We start from the raw sequence: 17,010 nt of genomic DNA, 5'->3' as shown, positions 1-17,010 counted from the left end.
TTACCTGACATCACAGAATGTTTATGAAATGGCAATCACTACATTTTGCCACCTGCATGGTCACATCCACTGAGAGATGCCATCATTTTTCTGATTGTACATAGGACTTTTCAATTCAACAAACATTTATTGAGCATTAAAAAATAACTGTACTCCAAATATTCCATATGGACTGCTTGTGCCTGACTCGTGGTAGAGCCTTCTAAGCATGTATTGGTCTGATCAGCCACAGTCAGACATAGTGTACCTTGACCCAAATATAGTGATGTCATTTTGGTCCTCTTCAAGAATGAAGGACAACAATCCACCATGGGGTCGGCTACTGGGGGGAAGGATCATGGAGTTAGGAGACCTTGACCAACAAGACCTTTAAAATCAGAAATAGAGTGAGAGATAAATTTCAGTAAGGAAAGAGGATGGACTCACAGGAAGAGGTTAAGTAATTCCTCAGCAGAGCTCAGTCCTCTGTGAGAAAGCAGTAAGGAGTAGCAGCAGGAAGAAAGGAGAATGCAGGACCAGAAATCCCTCCAGTAGGACTGTAAGCCTTGGGTCCTAAGTCACATCTGGGCTAAGACTGTCAGAGCAGTGATGAGATGAAGCATAGAGTTAATGGAGTGGTGTTGTCCTGCCTGAATGGAGAGTGTGAGGTTGATTTCAGGGACTCGTATAAGCATGAAGGGGAGACTCGGTAATTAGGTTAGTGTAGTATGAGAATGCAATGTTGCTCAGGAGAGAATGACTGAGGCTGTGGGGGAGAGTTGGAGCTCTAGCTCTCTGCTTGGGAAACCTGTGTCTAGTACTCCTTCACTACTAACAGGGGCCAGGAATGAAAAATGTTGATTACATTATTTTTTCTATACAATGAACCTTAATCATGCAATTTTAAGCTTTTGATATTTGTTTTATGAAAAAGTTGCCTAGAGGTGAGGTAAAGGGGACACAGAGTGACCAAAGGGAGGAGGGGGAGGGCTATCCTGCTACCTCCCATATCAGGATTTTATGTTCTAAGGTCTTTACCCAACTCCGATATTTCACAATCTTTGCTCTAAGCTTCCTTCTAGCCTTGATCTTCTACAAAGTCTGTGCTAAATTTCCTTCTGTCTCTCTGACATCCATTGTCCTTGACCTGGTTTCTACATGACAAAGTCTTTCCCAGTTTTAATTTTCTTTGTCCATTGGTCTAAGTTCCCTCCTAGCTCTGATCATCTATGTTCTCTCCAAGCTATGACTTGCTGTGTTCTCTTCTTAGGTTCTTTCCAGCTGTGACCTTCTTTGATCCTTGTGCAAAGCTGTTTCCCAGCTCCAACTTGCTACATTTTGTTGTATTCAGGTTATAGCCTTGTGTGTTGCACATCTCTGTCTCTGAAATGACTCATTTCACCCTTTGCTCTCAATTTCAGGGGTCGAAAAGTACAAAAGGTACTATTCTCACCTTGGACTCCTGTTCGGATCAGGGTAAAGACTTCTGAGCCTGTGAGTTGGCTTGAACCCTGCCAAGCCATAGAAATGAGCCACATATAGAATCAGCCTGCAATGACTCTTTAGCATCCCTCATTGCTATGAATCTGAAGTCCCAAAGAGATAAATAAGCTGTGGCTTAACATTTGCTTGGAGTATTTACGTTTTGATGTAGTTGAGAGAACGCTTCTCTCCCGTATTGTTCTAAATCTTTAGGTTCCTATTACCTCTTGCGCGGAATCTTTTAGTAAACCTTTTTACATCCAGTATCCTGGTCTGCAGCCTCTTGTCTCTTCCCTATCCTGCATCCACCTATGTCATTCTCTTAATGCTCAGCTTTGATCATGTCCCTTCCTTGCTCAGATAACTTTCATGTTTCCTCACTGCTGAGACATAACTAGGAAGCTGGAGCATATTCAAATTTTCTTTTCAATAAGTGTGTTTGGGGGAAAGATGTGAGGGAGAGAAAATAAATTTTGTTAATTAAAAACAAAATAAAATTAATTAAATTAAATAAAATTTAAAAATAAATTAAATTAAAATTAATTAATTTTGTTAACTAAAAATAAAATTTATTTTAAAAAGATTGTCTCTATATTGCTAAACTTTTTTGAGAGCTCTAGAGGGAAGAATAAAATATGATTCAAAGGTTTTTCCTACAATGAAGTAAGATCAGCAGGAGAAGATCTTCTCTTCCTGAAGTTAAAGTTAAGACAATGTTAGCACCCTGGGGACAAGTCTGTAAAGGCTACTGAGATAGAAGGTCCCTAAGAATGTCAGGACTTGAAGGAACCTTAGATAATAGAACATAGAATATCCATTCTGGAAAGGACCTTTGAGATCATCTCTTTTGACAGCCTCATTTAACGAATGAAGAAACAGCTTCCTCTATAAAATGAGGGGTTTGAAGTAAATTATCTCTGATGTTACTTCCACCTCAAAAGCCTTTGACACAATAAAACTGAGACCCAGGATCAGGAGGTTAATTACCCAGGGTCCAACACTGAGTCAATGGCAGAGCCAGGACTGGAAACCAAAGTGATGTGTCTATTTCTGCATTAAGTGCTGAAGGGTGATAAAGAAGGGGGCACTCAAACTTTGTTCTTCAGAAGGACTGGACATGTTCCTGAATAGCTACAAGGCAAGGTAGCATGAGTGGTATAGATGGTAAGTGTCCTAGGTCTTCTTCAGAAGCACTATTTCCTGACCTGATGAGGCAAATGGTTGGCGACTTTTATCATCATTATTTCTGCAAGATTTTCTCTGTGACCTTCAGAGGCCAGCCCAGATCAGTGGGCTGTTGCTGAGACCTTTGTGGTTTGTCTTTTCCTTTCTGGGAGCTGAGAGGAAAACCCTGAAAAAACCCAAGTGCCCTCTTCTTGTCTCCTCAACATCTCCATTTCTCCTGATAAAAGAGAAGGATACTACCTTTCCCTGGATCTATGATTAATCCAGAAGAGATGACCCCCCCCCCAACCCCAGGGAGACCTGTCCAGGAGTCCTAGGGTATAGGGAATGGGAGTATGCCCCTTTGGCCGAAGATGGGGTTGCCTGGTATTTCTCCTTCAATAAGAGACTGTTTTCACTGTAGGCAGTCCACTGTGTGACTCTGTTCTCTCAATTTTGGATGAGCTGCCCATTACTATTTTTAAAAGCTGAATTCCATGAGAAGCAGCAGAGTAATTGAGCAGAAATAGCACTTCACTAGTTAGTCAATAAACATTTTTTAAGCACCAGCTCTGTTCCAGGCACTGTGCTAAGTGTTGGGGATACAAAGAAAGGTGAAAAAGTTTCTATTTTCAAGCTGCTCACAGGCTAGTGGGGGAGACAACATGCAAACTGATCTATCTATCTATCTATCTATCTATCTATCTATCTATCTATCTATCTATCTATATCACATTACATATCCATATACATCACACATTATATGTGTATATATATATATATATATATATAATATATGTGATATCTGTACAGGATAAATTGGAGATAATCAACAGAGGAAAGGTACTAGCATGGAGGGGTATGGAAAAGTTAGGATCTTGTTGTTCATCCTTCATTCTTGAAGACAACCAATGACATCCACAGGGTGGTGTCTTAACTTGCAAGTGAATTGGATTTAAGCAAGGCAGGGCTATGTAAAATCACCAGCCTCACTCCCTCCTCCAGAGTCATCAGTCCAGGGGCAGCTACATGGTGCAGTGGGTAGAGCATCGGCTCTGGAGTCAGGAGTTCAAATCCGGCCTCAGACACTTGACACTTACTAGCTGTGTGACCCTGGGCAAGTCACTTAACCCCAATTGCCTCACCAAAACAAAACAAAACAAAACAAAATAAAAACAAACAAAACCAGAGTCATCAGTCCAGTGACAAGAGATAGGTCAGGATGCCTGGAGATGGCCCTGGATGCAGTGGGAGACCTTGGTCTTTTTTTAAAAAGTGTAATAAACATTTTTATTTATAGTTTTGGGTTCCAACTTTTATCCCTCCATTCCTTTCTCCCCTCCCCCCTTCCTGAGGCAGCAAGCAATCAGATATGGGTTTCACATGTATGATTATGTAAAACATTACCATATTTACAGACCTTGGCCTTTTTAAGCTAAGGTCTTTCCCAGGTCTCAGTTTATCTGAACTAATACCCATTCAATAGGTAACACCCATTCAATGATTCTTTTTAGTTATATAATTAGCTACTCACAGATTGTTGTTTGTCCTTTATTCTTTTTTTTTCAATTCAACCCACAAACATTTATCGAGCACTTACTATGTACCAACCCTTTGTTGATGGGAACACAAGACAAAATTTGTATTGTACTCAAGAATTTACATGGTGTGTGTGTGTGTGTGTGTGTGTGTGTATGAGAGAGAGAGGTGGTTGGAAACATGCATACACATAAATGCAATACACACACCTATCTATATCTATGTATATATAGACATATGTACACATATATGTCTATATGTACACAGAGGTATCAATATGTGGGATAAATTGAAAAGGGGACTTGGAGGCAGAGGAAGTTAAATAAAAGAACTTTTAGTAGGGAGATGTACTATATTTAAAATTGGTTAGCCTTGATCTCAAAAGACATTTGAGTGACACTTTCATGAGAGAAGCAACAAATGTGATTGTTAGTATGTGAAGAATCAAGGAAAGAAAAAAAAAAGAGACTGGAAATTATTTCCTTGTTAAACTTTTAAGGCATATTTGACCAGTTATTTTTTTCCTTTCAGTATGAGTCCTTCAAATATACAAAATGTTCATGTTAGGATATAATTTCTATTTGTATATTTTCTATTAGAATGTAATATAACATAACAAGAATATAAATTCTTTTTTCCAAACCAAATTTATCTAACTAGTGCATATACATTGATGTTAAAAAACAACTTCTTAATTTGTCATGCACTTTATACAAAATTTGGATGCTCTCTCTTTTTATGTTTTTCTTTTTTCTCTCCTTCCCTCCCTCTGAGAACATGCATGTACACACACACACGGAAGAACAGGCATATATTTTCCCCAAACTCTTTTTCTTTAGGAGTTTTCTGAAAATATGAATATTACAAAATGAAGCTGTAGTTTTTTCACATTTTCAGAATCATCTAAACATCGTGTCTGAAAAATTCATCCCAGCTCCTAACAATCATCTGAGATTTTCTGCTTATGTGTATATTGGTTATTGGTCTTTGCCCCTTTTAGGATAAAATTGAAGTACCTATAACTTCCTATCCTTTTTTTTTGGTTTTGTTTTTGTTTTGACTAGTTTTTTATTTTTATTTTTTCTTTCTTTTTATCTTAAAAATATTTTATTATTTTCTAGTTACATGTAGAAATAGTTTTCAACATTTGCTTTTATAAGATTTCTAGTTCCAAATTTTTCTCCCTCTGTCCCCTCCCTCCCCCCCTCCCCAAGAAAGCAAGCAATCTGATATAGGTTATATATGTACAATTAAATTAAATATATTTCTGCATTAGTCATGCTGTGAAAGAAGAATTAGAGTAAAAGGGAAAAATCTCACACAAAAAAAGAAAAACAAAAAAAGTAGAAATAGTATGGTTCAATCTGCAGCTAGATTCCACAGTTCTTTTTCTGTATTTGGAGAGTATTTTCCATCATGAGTCCCCTTGGACTATCTTGGATCATTGTATTGCTAAGAAGAGTCAAATATATCACAGTTGATCAGCACCCAGTGTTGTTGATACTGTGTACAATGTTCTCCTGGTTCTGCTCATCTCACTCAGCATCAGTTCATGTAAGTCCTTCCAGGTTTCTCTGAAATCTGCTTCCTCATCGCTTCTTATAGCACAATAATATTTCATTACATTCATATACCACAACTTGTTTAGCCATTCCCCAATTGATGGGCATCCCCTCAGTTTCCCATTCCTTGCCACCACGAAAAGAGCAGCTCTAAATATTTTTGTACATGTGGGTCCTGTCCTTCATTCTTGAAGAGGACCAATGACATCAGGAAGGTGATATCTTGTCTTGCAAGTGAATTGGATTTAAGTGAGTCAAGGCTGTATAAAGTAACCAGCTTCACTCTCTCCCCCAGAGTCATTGGAGTTCAGTAGCAAGATATAGATCAGGATGACTGGGGATGACCCCCAAGGTAGGATATTAGGTAATACTTGAAGGAAGCCAGGGAAGTCAGGAGATAGAGATGAGGAGGGATAGCATTCTGGGCATGGGGAATAGACAGGAAAGATTTCCAGAAATGTGAGAAGAAAAGTCTTGTGTGAGGAAGAGCAAGGCAGCTGCTGTCATTGGATTGTATGGTGGTGAGGAGTGTATTAGAACAAAGAAAAGACATGAAAAGCTTTGCCCTAAGAACCTCTCTGCCATTTACTAATTGTGGGATCAGACAAATTTCTTCCCCTTTCTGGACCTTAGTCTCCTCAACTATAAAACAGGAAAATAACCCTGAATTACCAACCTCATGGGGATGTCGTGAGGAAATTGCTTGGAAAACTTAATGTACTAGAGAAATGAGGGTTGCTATTTTAACTGCTTTTAAAAAATTGCTTAAGGTAATTTAGTTTAATTCAATTCGACTAATATTTATGGAGTATAGTAGGGATCATAATGATCAGTGTGAACAGTGTAGGACTGGTAGGTGTTGAAGTGGATAGAAAACTGGATGTAGAATCAGGAGTTCAAATCCTGATTCAGACACTTAGCTGTGTGACTGTGGGCAGATCATTAGTCTATTTTTTTGCCTCAGCTGCCTCATCTGTGAAATGGAGATAATAACTACCTCCCAGGGTGGTTGTGAGGATCAAACAAGATATTTGTAAAGCACTTTGCTAACCTTAAAGCATTATTTAAATGCTGTTATTATTATCATGATTATTAGCTTTTAGTATATGAAGTTGCAAAGAATATCACTTTTCTGGATGAAAAGAGAGTCTGTATGTATATATATATGCATTTATGTTAGGGAATGAGGAGAAACAGCTGAGGGGAACAAGCGCCTGCCAGCCTGGCTTGGTCAGTCTCCACATCTTTAACAATGAACAGAGTTGGGGCCTTAAGGTGTCTAAGGTTCCTTCCAGTCCTAACACTACACGCTCTATATTCTAAGAGTCCTGCCAATTGGCTGTTTTTCTGTTTCATGCTCTTTTTCCCGCCCTTGTACAAAGGATCCTTATTCATTTTTATCAAAGCAGAAGTATAAACCTGGAGCCATTCTCAACGCCTGAGGATCAGAAGTAGGAGATTGAAACCATAAAGAGAGACACTGGCAGAATTAGGAAGCTAAGAGCTCACTTCCTTGAAGAGAGGTTTTTTTTTTTAGGGGTGGGGCAATGAGGGTTAAGTGACTTGCCCAGGGTCACACAGCTAGTGAGTGTCAAGTGTCTGAGGTCAGATTTGAACTCAGGTCCTCCTGAATCCAGGGCCAGTGCTTTATGCACTGTGCCACCAGCTTCCCTGAAGAGGGATTTTTAACCTTTTTTGTGTCCTGGAGTCCCTCCACAGGCTGATGAAACTTATGAACCTCTTTTCAGAGTAGTGTTTTCAAATGCATAAAAGAAAATTTGTAGGATTACAATGGAAATCATTTATATTAAAATTTGTTTATCTCTTTCTATATATTTATATCTCAAATTCTCTACTTCCCTGTCTATCTGTCTGTCTATCTAGTTTGCAGACCCCAGGTGATGAACCTTTGTACTAAATGATCTCCAAGCTCCTCTCCAGCTTTGAATCTATGATCTTACTATCACTCCACCCCCATTATCCATTTACCTCTCCATTTACCCCCATGAAGGTATGGTTTTTTTTTTCAGCTTGAAAGGTGACGTCTATCTTAGCACTATCACACAACGCTCCATTGTTCTCTTTGTATGAGTGGAAATGAGAATTAAACAAAAACACCTCTGAACAAGTCAATCATTTTCAATATTACATCCTCTGCCCATGGTTCAAGGACTTCTAGGTTTGGAGAATGAGCTGGCACTTGGAGGCTTGTAGGTTTCATGTGGCTACTTGGCTAGTTTTCTCACATATGGTGTTGAGATGGGGGGAATAATTCCCCTCTTATTCCAATATAGATTCTTCATATACAGGACTTTATAGTCCATGTTTCAAATATACTTCATCCCCTACCCAAGACATCAAATCTATTTAGTCAATTCCACCCATGATTAGTTAATTATATTACTGAAAAGAATTATTTTGGTATATTGGTCAATGACCTATTTGAATTGCCCAGTGTTCTGTTTGCATTGAACAACTAGAACTTGACTTGTTTGGCCATTTGTTTGGTTGGGCTGACCTATCTGTGATCTAACTGTATCAGTCAGTAGTCTGGATAGATTGGCTTCTTGTTTGGCTGAATTGCTCAACATTCTGGCTGGATTGGACAGTGATATGGCTGGATTAATTCAGCTATGCTATAGCTCAAATGCTTAATGGTGCTTTGATTTAATTGAACAACATTAACTGACCAGGTTTAATTGTCCAGCATAGACATGTTACTCTTTGGAATGATTAAATTGAGCAGAGGATCTGTTGGATTTAACTATGTATATCTTGGCTGGATTGACCCATCTACTCTTGGTCGAATTGCTCAGGAGTCTGGTTAGATTTTTATAATGTAGTTGAGCTTGATCAATATTCTGTCTGGATTGACTTGTGGCTTGTTTGGATGGATCAGTCACCATATGGCCTGCTTGTATGGTGGCCTGGCTGGATCTTAGCCAGCCTCATTTCTGTCAAATTTTATAGCTGTCTCTATTGTCTTGATACCAGAACCTGGGCTACCATATCTTGCATATTATAGTGGAACATAAGGATATTATGTCACCCATTAGGTGATAGGAGAACACGGATAGAGCAGTTGTTCCTTAGTTATTTCTGGAGGAGAGGAAAAGGAGAGAGAGCATCCTCTATTACCTAAGTTAGGGATGGCTGCCTGGAAGGTTGGCATTCACATAGAGCAGAAGGGTCAAACTTGCAGCCTTGAAAGCAGCTATAAAACTTCTGAGCAATTCCCAAAACAGATTAAAATAAAATTGGACTTTTTTTGTTTTGTTTTGGTTTTTTGTGAGGCAATTGGGGTTAAGTGACTTGCCCAGGGTCACACAGCTAGTAAGTGTTAAGTGTCTGAGGCTGGATTTGAACTCAGATCCTCCTGAATCCAGGTCCAGTGCTCTATCCACTGAGTCACCTAGCTGCCCCAAATGGGACAATTTTTAACAAAACAAAAACACAATACAACAGAGATAATGGTAATTTGTTCTTTTCTAAATAAATATGTGGCAGACAGAGATATATTTCTGTTTGAGTTTGATATCATAGGCCTTGGACAAAGGACAGAGATACAAAGTGGGAGGGCAACTTTTTAAATGACTTGAAATGCAGATGCTTTTAATGAAAGACAATTTCATTCTTCAGGGCACTGAGGAATTGATTTAGCATTCACTGATGTCCTCTTGTTAGCGTGATAACCCAATAGCTTTCTATCAAAAGTGAATGTCACAAAATTATAGAGATTGAGCATAACTCAAGTGAAGAGATATGAGAGAATACTCCCAACTCACCTCTTTGTGGAGGAGCAAGTCCATAGCTGCTACTCATTGCATGTATCTTCAGACTTTTTCAGTGTATTGATCTGTTGGGCTGAGTTTTTCCTCTTTTACTTCTTTTATTTTTTGTTTTAAAAACACTATTTATTGGGCAGCTAGGTGGTGCAGTGGATAGAGCACTGGCCCTGGATTCAGGAGGACCTGAGTTCAAATCTGGCCTCAGATCCTTGACAGTTGCTAGCTGTGTGACCCTAGGCAAGTCATATAACCCCAATTGCCTCACCAAAAAACAAACAAACAAACAAACCCTCAAACCCCCCCCACTATTTGTTATATGGAATATCTAGAAAATATATGATGCAAAAAACAGAAGACATAAATTAAAACTTACAAAACAGAGAATTATTATTCAAATTAAGAAGCAACATTTCTCCCATACTTTTAAAAGGGTAATTGTGAGTTGCAATATGAATAGAAATGCAATTTGAGCTTAAATAAAGAAGAGAAAGTATTTATCTAGATAGAATGTAGTGAAGATCAACAGACAATCAGAGAAACAGATTTTTGTGGTTCAAGGGTTCCTGAATGGAGCAATGATGTCAAAGCTTTCAGTCCAGAGTTTCCAGTTATTCTAAGCATCTGGATTTACCTACTTCAAGAATTTTTTGTCTAGTTCTTATAAGTACATGCCCACTCTTCCCCAAAGATACTGAGTGCATTTGTGAGAGACTGTGGTATAGGTTTATGTGTGGATTGTGGTATATTTATTATTACTACATTTCTTTTAGTTTATGAGTACCATTGATAGTATCATTTTTTCTTTTGTCTTATTACTAGATACATGATCTCATTTAAAATCTAAATGTGACATTATTGTGATTGGCTGTTTTATGTAAATGGAATTACACCTATGGGTTTGAAAAGCTAACTTAAAGGAAGTGTGTTCTCCCTCAACATGATTGTTTCCTTGGACTCTGAGGGGATTTAAATTATAACTGCATTGTTCTCTTTTGCAAACCTAGACTTACTAATATGTGATCAGGTTGGATTGAGTAAGCCACTCCAGAAAAGGACCATGTGAGAGGTGTAAAAAGTGAGTAAAGATACTCTATGCTCCTGTTACATATTTATTTGTAATTTTTAATGCGAAATATCATTCACTTATATTCAAATACCATAATTTAGGGCAGAACCAAGATGGCAGAATTCTGGCAGCAATGCAGTTGAATTCTCCCAATACTCTCCTCCAAACAACTTTAAATAACCCCATAAATCACATTTTAGAGTGGAAGAGCCAACAAAGGTCATAGTGAGATATTTTTCCAGTGTAAGACTTAGTAGCTCAGCAGGAGAGTTCTGTGACACAAGGGTGGGTGCAGGCCCAGAGCACAGCAGGAACACCAGTGATGGACCTTGGAAGCAGTTGCAATAGCCACAGAAGCAGCAAAATTTTCCAGAGCTCTCAGCCCAGAGTAAGTAAGGGGTTGGAAATTGGTCAGAAAGAGATTATAAAATACCCATTGCTGTCACCGGGTATAGCTGGTGCTGATTGGTAACTCTATTGCCCATAAACAGTTCTGGATCACAGTTACAGGGTGAAGAGGAGTGCTTTTCATTGGTCACAAGGAAGGAGGGGCCCTGGTTGCAACTCTTGGCCAAAGAGGAGCACAGGTACTTGTGGATACAGGGGATCAGGGGCCTTTCTTAGGTTAAGACCAGAAAACAGACCAGGAGAGCAGTGACTACATTTCTCCACAGCTCACACCAACTTGGAAGCACCTAAAATGATCAGAGCTCCAGAACTAGCTCTGAAAAACAGTAGCATGATGAAGTATAAAACTTGGGATAGCTCTTTTTCAGGGCCAGGAGAGAAAAGTAAAAAAATAGACTGGAAAAATGAGCAAACAACAGCAACAACAACAATAACAAAACTTGATCACAAAAATCTACTATGATGGCAGGGAAGACCAAGACAAAAACTCAGGGGAAGACAATAGTGTGAAAACAGCTACAAGCAAAGCTTTGAAGAAAAATTCTAATTGGACCCGAACCCACCACTAATTTCTTGAAGAGTTAAAGAAAGAGAGGAGAATGGTAGAGGAAAAATTGAGAAAATAAATTAGTTATGCAAGAAAAGTGTGAAAATAGAATTAATAGCTTGGTTTTAAAAAGGCACCAAAAACTACTGAATAAAATAACACTTTGAAAAATAGTACTGGTTAAATGGGAAAAGGACAAAAATTCATTGAAGAAAAGAACTCCTTAAAAAGCATAATTAACCAAATGGAAAAATAAGTATAAAAACTTATTGAAGAAAATAATTCCTTAAAAATTAGAATTGGCCAAGTGAAAACCAATGACCCTATGATGAGACATTTAGAAACAATAAAAAATGAAAAAAAGAAGAAAATGTGAAATATTTCATCAGAAAACAACTAACCTGGAAAATTGATCCAGTAGAGATAATTTAAGAATTATTGGACTAGGGGGCAGCTAGGTGGTGCAGTGGATAGAGCACCAACCCTGAATTCAGGAGGGCCTGAGCTCAAATTTGGCCTCAGACACTTGACACTTACTAGCTGTATGTCTCTGGGCAAGTCACTTAACCTTCATTTCCCCACAAAACAAAAACAAAACCAAACAAATGAATTATTGGACTACCTGAAAGCCAAGATCAAAGAGTGTAGACATTATATTTCAAAAAATTATGAAGACATTTATTGAGGTGAAATGGGGGGAAATAGCAGGCAACTTTTGAACTTCACTCTCTTCAGAATTAATTCAAAAAGGGAAGAATATTTTTAAACACTCAATTTGGCATAGAGATCTATATTGCCCTACAGGGAAACAGGAGAAGAAGGGGATAAGACATAGGGAGGTATGTGATAAAAGGGAAGGACTATTAAGGGAGGCAGTGGTCAGAAGCAAAACAACTTTGATGCAGGTCAAAGTAAAATGAGATAGAAGAATAATGAGAAGAAAATAGGATAGATGGAAATACATAGTGATCATAGCTGTGAATGTGAATGGAATAAGCTCACCCATAAAATACAAGTCAATGGCAGAATGGATTAGTAACCAGAATCCAACAATATATTGTTTATAAGAGACACACTTGAAAGAGAAAGAAACCCACGTACACACACACACACACACACACACACAAAGTTAAAATAAAGGGCTGAAGCAGAATCTGTTGTTTTAGCTGAAGTAAAGAAGACAAGGGTAGTAATTATAATCTTAGACAAAGCAAAAGCAAGAATAAAAAGAGATGATGAGGGAAAAAGATAATGAGGGAAGGGATAGTCAGGGAAACTACATTTTTCTAAAATGTACCATAGATAATGAAGCAATAGAAAAAATTACAGGAAGTTTATCCAACAAAGGCCTCATTTCTCAAATAATTAGGGAACTAAGTCAAATTTATAAACTGAGAGTCATTACCCAATTGATGAATGGTCAAAGGATATGAACATGCAGTTTTCAGAAGAAGAAATCAAAGCTATCTGCAGTCACATAAAATGCTTTATATCACTATTAATTAGTGAATTTCAAATTAAAACAATTCTGAGGTGCCACCTCACACTCATCAGAAATGACAAATGCTGGAGGGAATGAGGGGAAGATGACAAACTGTTGGAGTTGTGAACTATTCTAAACATTCTGTAGAACAATTTGGAACTATGCCCAAAGGGCTATAAAACTGTGTATAGCTTTTGGGCCAATAATACCACTGCTAGGTCTTGCCCTAAAGAAATAAAAGAAAAACAAAAAGGACTCATATGTACAAAAGTATTTATAGAAGTTTTTTTGTGATGGCAAAGAATTGGAAATTGATGGGATGCTTAGCAATTGGGGAATGGATGAACAAGTTGTGGCACATGTTTGTGATGCAGTACTATTTTGCTGTGGGAAATGATGAGGGGAATGGGTCCAAAGGATTTTTGGTAAGGCAGTTGGGGTTAAGTGACTTGCCCAGGGTCACACATGTACTCATTTTTGCCTTATTTTGGTATACAAATTTACAAAGAAAAGAGTGTTTAAAATAAATAAATACTAATTTCATTAAAACCAAACCAAAAAAATATAGCATAATACATTCAGCTATCTCTCAATTGATGGGTATCTACTTCATCTCTAGTTCTTTGCTTTAAAAAAAAGTGCTGCTATAAATGCGCTTGTGCATATGATCCCTTTACCTCTTTCTTTGATCTTTGTGGGGTATAGGCCTAATAGTGGTGTTGCTGAGTTAAAGGGTATGGCAGTGATATTTTTGGGATAGTTACCAATTGCTTTTGAGAATGAACAATTTTGAGAATGGAAATTCATAGCCTGACCAACATTAATGTTCTGATCTTCCCACTGGTCTTCAAACAATTCTCATTTTCCTTTTTTGGTCATCTTTGGGTATTAAGCAGAAACCTAAAGTTGTTTTAATTTGCATTATCTTTATTATTAGTGATTTGTACCATTAAAATATGGCATTGATAGTTTGACATTTTTTCCCTTAAGAACTGCTATTCATATCTTTGACTATCTTTTGGCAAATGGTTCTTATTCTTATATATTTGCATTTATTACCTACATATCCTGAATATCAGGCATTTATTATAGAAATCTGCTGCAAAGATTTTTGCTCTATACACAGCTAAAAAACAGAAAAAGAACAAATTTAAAATGCCCAACTAAACACCAAAATAGGAATCCTGAAAATTAAGAGGTATTAATAAAGTTGAAAGTAAAAAAAAAGAACTAAGAAACAAACCAAGAAACTGGTATATGAAAAAAAAATACAAGTAGCTAAACTATTGGTCAGTTTGATTTAAAAAAAAGAAAAAAGAAAACCAAATTACCAGTATCAAAAACTGAAAAAGGTGAATGTAACATCAATGAAGATGAAATTAAAGCAATTATTAGGAGCCATTTTATCCAATTACATGTCAATAAAGCTGCAAATCTAAATGAAATGGGTAAATATTTAAAAAAAAACATTACCCATATTAAGAGAAGAGGGAATAGCAAATTCTACCAAACATTTAAAGAATGACTAACTCCAGTACTATATAAAGTATTTGAAAAAAAAGTAGAGTCCTGACAAATTCCTTCTATGACACTTTTTTTTTATAGTTTTTATTTTTTTATTTTTTTAATGAGATATTTTATTTTTTCCGTTACATGTAAAGATAGTTCTCAACTTTTGTTTATACATGCTTTACAATTTCAGATTTTTCTCCCTCCCTCCCCTCCCTCCCCCCCCCTCCCCTAGACAGCAGGTAATCTGATATAGGTTATATCTATATATCTCTATACATATACATATATATATATACACACACATATATATACACATAATAACATTAATCCTATTTCTGCATTAATCCTGTTACAAGAGAATCAGAGCAGTGATGCAAAACCTCAAAATAGAAAAAAAAAACAACAGCACCCAAAACAAAAGAAATAATATGGTTCAATCAGCATCTATACTCCACAGTTCTTTCTTTCTTTTTTTTTTCTTGGATTTGGAGATCCTCTTCTATCATGAGTTCCCTGGAACTCTTCTGTACCATTGCATTGGTGAGAAGAATATAGTCCACAAATACAGTTTTGACACCTAAATCAGAGAAATCAAAAACAGAGAAAGAAAACTATAGACCAATTTCACTAAGAAATATTGTTGTAAAAATTAAACACTAGCAAGAAAACTAGCAATACATATCAATATATCACAAAGATCATATACTATAATTAGGCGGGAGGATCTATAGTAGGAATTCGAGGCTGGTTCAATATTAGGAAAACTGTAAGCTTAATTGACCATATCAATAAAAACCCAAGAAATATATGATTACATTAATAGATACAGAAAATGCTTTTGATGGAGAACAATTTGGAACCATATCCAAAAGACAACTAAACTGCATATCCTTTGATCCAGCAATACCACTACTAGTTCCATATCCCAAAAGAGATAATAAAAAGGGAAAAGAACCTACATGTGCAAAAATATTTATAGCAGCCCTTTTTGTGGTGGTAAAATATTGGAAACTGAGGCCATCAATTGGGAAATGGCTAAACAAGTTGTGCTATATGAATGTAATGGAATACTATTGTGCTGTAAGAAATGATGAGGATGCTTTCAGAAAAACCTGGTCTTACATGAACTGATGCTGATTGAAATGAGCAGAACCAAGAAAACATCATACACAGTAACAGCAACATTGTGTGAGGATTGACTATGATAGACTCTTCTCAGCAGTGCAATGATCCAAGACAATTCCAAAGGACTCATGATGGAAAATGATCTCCACAACCAGAAAAATGAACTATGTAATCTGAATGCAGATCGAAGCCTACTATTTCCACTTTTGTTGTTGTTTTGTTTCTTTCTTGTGGTTTTCCCCTTTTGTTCTGATTCTTCTCTCACCACATGACTAATGTGGAAATATGTTTAACATGATTGTAATTTATAACCTATATCAGATTGCTTGCTGGCTTGAGGAGGGAGGAGGGAGGAGGGAAGGGAGAGAGGGAGAAAAATTTGGAACTCAAAATCTTAGAAAAATAAATGTTGAAAAATATCTTTACCTGTAATTGAAAAAAATACTATAAAAAATAAGGAGGGCACCCAGGTCACCCATCAATTCATTTCCCACTCAGCTGTACTCCTCTGGACTTTGTAATTATCTCCTACTCCCCCTTTTCCCAGACCTTCCTTCTGTTCTCCAGCTTCCCTCTGTATTGTCTTCCACCATTAGATTATAAACTCCTTGAGGACAGGTCCTATCCTTTTCTTTTTGTATTCCTATTGCTTGGCACTGACTGGCACATAGTAGATGTTTAATAAATGTTTACTGATGGAAAAAATAAAACAAAGAGCAGGCATTTTATATAATGGGGATAAACTAGAAGCCTTTCCAATAAGGTTAAGGGTGAAGCAAAGATGTCCAATATAACCATTGTTATTCAATATCATACTAGAAATACTAGCTATGACAATAAGACAAGAAAAAGGAATTGAAGAAATAAGAATAGGTGATGAAGCAAAACTATCAGTCTTTGCAGAGGATATGATGGTTATATTTAGAGACTCCTAGAGAATCAACTAAAACTGGTTGAAACAATTGAATTGAGCAAAATTGCAGGATATAAAATAAATCCACATAAATCACCAACATTTCTATATTACCAACAAAATCCAGCAGCAAGAGATAGAAAGAGAACTTCCACTTAAAATAATACATACAGTCTAAAATAATTGAGAGTCTACCTGCCAAGACACAGAAACTATACAAACAAAATTACAAAACACTTTTCACACAAATAAAGACAGATCTAAACAATTAGAAAAAATATCAATTTCTCATGGACAGCCCAAGTCATACCATACCTGTGTCATAAAATAATGGGATTTAACAGATACTCAAAAGCCCACCTGGATATTAATCTAAACTGATTGAATTAAGTGAGAGTGATTGACTGCTGATTAGCCTACTTCAAGTTAACTAGATTGCAAG

The sequence above is a fragment of the Dromiciops gliroides genome, chromosome 2, assembly GCF_019393635.1.
Source record: "Dromiciops gliroides isolate mDroGli1 chromosome 2, mDroGli1.pri, whole genome shotgun sequence".
Classification (NCBI taxonomy): domain Eukaryota; kingdom Metazoa; phylum Chordata; class Mammalia; order Microbiotheria; family Microbiotheriidae; genus Dromiciops; species Dromiciops gliroides.
This window is presented reverse-complemented; position numbering follows the sequence as displayed.